We start from the raw sequence: 4,142 nt of genomic DNA on the forward strand, positions 1-4,142 counted from the left end.
GATGCTACACATTTGTTTTGTTCGCTTTGTTTAAATGAATTTACCAGTTTAGTCTTTGTACTGGCAGAAAACAACAGACTGAGATTATAAATTCTTTATAATGCTGTTTATCCCTTTTTAGGATTGTTTACATTTTGACTTTGTTCAGTTTACAGTTTTAAAAGTCAAAGGGTTTTGTATTTTATGCAATGTCATTTGACATTTTGAAGATCATCTTTTTAAAGACTGTATACAAGTTTGTGGAGTCCCTTAGAATTCTTATGACGCATGAAGTTAACTGACCTTTGACCTTTTTAGTTACTAATGTGCATGAATAAACTAAAGCACCCCATGCCACACTACATTAATACCTATTTCCAATATTCAACGTCAGTGCTGAACTTGTTCTTTTTGTCCTTTACGCCTTCTTTTTTGTTTACTTTTATGCAGAAATTAATTTATAAATTTGTTTTATTAGTGTTTTACTTTGTGATGGCAAAATGTCCTCCATGTGCAATGCTGGGTGTCGAAATGACTGCAGGGCGCAGCTGAAACGGGTTCATGGGAACACTGTTAGGACGAAGTGTGTTTCAAAGAACCAGAAGTAGGGATATCTAGACCGCAATGCATCACAAAATGACTTGAGCATGACGCATGTGCATTGGTATCCATGAAAATGTCAATGCCCTCGAGATGAAACGGCTCCATCTTCTTCAAAGTGGTTGTAATCGGCCAGTACAGCCATCTTGATATGATCATCTCAAACATCAAAATCAACGTTTATTTATAGAACCCTGTCCACCAGCCAAAATGTGCATAAACTGCTGCACAACACAAAAGGTACAAACAAAACTATACAAAAATGCCAGAAATCCACTAGGCATTAAAAGTCTGCCAGAATAAAAAATGTTTGGAAATTAGATTTTAAAAAGGCCCAGATCAATGATGGAGCGCAAGTCCTGAGGTATAGTCTGGGTGTGGTGACTGGAAGCCAATGGAGAGAAAATAAAACTGGAAAAAAATATATATATATCTCACATGTGGGAGTGTGGGTTAAAAGATGGTCCACAGGATTTTGGACAACTTGAAGACGTCTGATGGAGGATTGGGAGATTCCTACATACAGAGCATTGAAGTAGTCAAGCCTAGAGCTGATAAATGCATGACTTAACTTTGGTTAAAATGTGTAGATGATAAAATCTTGCCTTGATGACAGAGTATATACTTGTTGAACTTCAAATCCTTGTCAAAGTTCACCTCAAATTTTTTAACTGGGTCTGAACTTGGATGTGAGAGCACCAAAGTTATAAGGAGGATCATCACCAAAAAAGATGCACTCCGTTTTTCCCTTCATTTAAAAACAGAAAATGTTGGTGAAACTATTTATTGTCGGCAATACAATCAACAAAATGAATGTGAGGATTAATACTTTCAGGCTTCAATGGTAAATGAATGAGGAAAGAATGGAGCGTGAGATTGACAGACAGATTGGTGCAGTATTGCAGACTCTGTACTGGTCCGTTGTGGTGAAGAGGGAGCTGAGCTGTAAGGCAAAGCTCTCTGTTTACCAGCCAGTCTATGTTCCTACCCTCACCTATGGTCACGAGCTCTGGGTAGTGACTGAAAGAATGAGATTGCGGATACAGGCGGTTGAAATGAGTTTCCTCCGCAGGGTAGCTGGACTCTCCCTTAGAGACAGGGTGAGAAGTTCAGTTATCCAGGAGAGACTCAGAGTAGAACCGCTACTCCTCCACATTGAGAGGAGCCAGTTGAGGTTGTTCAGTCATCTGGTAAGGATGCCCCATGGGCGCCTTCCTAGGGAGGTGCTTTGGGCATGTCCAACTGGGAGAAGACCCCAGGGAAGACCCAGGACACGCTGGAGAGACTATGTCTCTCAGTTGGCCTGGAAACGCCTTGGGGTCCTTCCAGAAGATCTAGAAGAGGTGGCTGTAGAAAGAGATGTCTGGACCTCCCTGCTCAAGCTGCTGCCCCCGCAATCTGACTTCGGAACAAGCGGTAGATGATGGATGGATGGATAGATAGATGGATGGTAAATTAGTTTGTAGGTTGTCCGCATAGCAGTGAAAAGGAAAGTGGTGTCTGGCTGTAACTGATTCAAGTGGCAGCATATAAAAAGAAAAAAGCGAGGACCAAGAATAAAGCCTTGGGGCACACCACAAGTAAGAGGGGCAGTAGCACAAAACAGAGTGCCCATCATGACATCCAAAGCTCTGTTGGTCATGTCGGAGGTGAATCACTTGAGAGCTGAACCAGATATACCAACCAAGTGGTGAAGACGAGTCAGAAGGGCAGCATGGTCCACTGTGTTAAAAGCAGCTGTAGGGTCCAGCAGCACCAAAGCAACAGGATCTTTAGGCTCCATTGACATGACAATATCATTATGGAGATTTAACAGGGCTGACTCAGTACTGTGACAAGTTCTAAATTTTGGGGTTCCTAGGTTTGCACCCATAATCACTTTCTCCACAGCTGCTGATCATTTCAATCATCCACCATTCCAAACTTGCACCTGATTTGGAAGACTGCTCTGCTGAGTATTTAAACTCCTGCCAGACTTTCATCCGACGCTGGAACATTATTATGCCTTCTGTGTCTTCTGAGACCTCCTCGCTCCTTGTGACCTCGTCATCATTCTGTTCCTGCAATCACCAAACATCAGCCTGGATCAACATACTGAGCACCTCAACCTGTTCCTCTCTCCAACAATGTTCACCCCTTCTGTATCACACTTCACCCTCCTCTGGAAACCTAGGACTTTGTTTTCTCCCTCCTCTCCAACACGACCTGTAAAACACAAGAACCCAGAATGCTCCTTAAACTTTTTGTAGCTAAATCACTTTACTTTTTTACTCCCAACTCTGTGTCTTATCAATCTGCTAACTTGGGGTCAAATATACTTAACACCATGTTATAAATCCAGACTGAATTTTTTCATAAATGTCATGTTTTGCTAAGACGAGCTGTAACTGCATTTTAAAACTTTTTCCAAAGCTTTAACTAAAACAGGCAAAGATCTCACATTTGATCACATGTATGGGTCAACGTGAGGTTTTTAGAGAAGGGGTCACAGCGTGTTTAAAAGCAGCAGGGACAGTTCCTAAACTAAGGCAAGAGTTTAAACAAGTCAAGATACAAAAACCTACAGTATTCAAAACCTATTTCAAAAACGTAGAAGACAGAATGTCCAGCGGGCAGTTGGCGAGCTTCATGTGTTGAACATGGAGGAACGAGAGAAACTGGTTCAAACACAACCGAAGCCTCAGCAGCATCAAAGACATCAGGAGCAGCAGTAGAACCAGTAACCTGTCTGACTGGTGCCACTTCATCTGGGAAGAAATAAAGGACATTCTCACAGTTAACAGCTGTAACATCTGGTAGAACGCAACTGAGAGGGTCAACAACAGAGTAACTGTGTTAAATATCCCTGCAGGACAATGGCTACTGTTGATCAGACTGAGGTCTGGGGTTTGAATTAGATTAATCCAAGACACGTTACTCCTTAAACTATCTGAGATCTGTTTTCAAAATTAATTTAATGGTGATGTGTAATCAACGACGTGCCTATTTTTTCTCTAAAATGTCTGCAGCATGAAGCTTCCACTGCCATGCTTCACTGTAGGAATGATGTTCTGCTATTTGTTTTTCTTGCTGGAAGTTTCAGCGTGACTGTTTTCTTTATCTGAACAGAGCACTTGAACCAAAACCATCTTTAAAATGTCTTGATTTTTGTTGGGGACTGCATGAAGGCTTCGGTTCGCTTGTTTGGGCTTTATGACCCGGATCCTTCCAGCCACCAGTCTCAGGCCGAAGGTGAGGTCTGCTCCCAGCTTTGTCGACTGGACACGGGATTCAGATTGCTTCTCCTTGCCCATTCTCGTTTCTTTCAAAGGACGAAGTCTATGTTTCCACTCTCAGTATTCCTTACAGTTATTATCAGTTCTTGTCAGTGATGAATATTTTAGTCTGGGTGCTAACAGAAAAAGAAGTGGTGTCTCCAGAAAGTTAAACCTCAGGGAGAACCTTAAAAAAAGGAAAAAGTTGGAAAGGAAAAAAAGGGGGAAGTTGTTTAACAAGAATTTAACAAGATTAACACTTAAAAACAATTATTTGTTTGCTTGAAATTATAAAAAAGGTGTGTCTCA

This window comes from Nematolebias whitei, chromosome 6 (assembly GCF_014905685.2).
Source record: "Nematolebias whitei isolate Nwh7 chromosome 6, NemWhi1, whole genome shotgun sequence".
NCBI classification, from domain to species: Eukaryota; Metazoa; Chordata; class Actinopteri; order Cyprinodontiformes; family Rivulidae; genus Nematolebias; species Nematolebias whitei.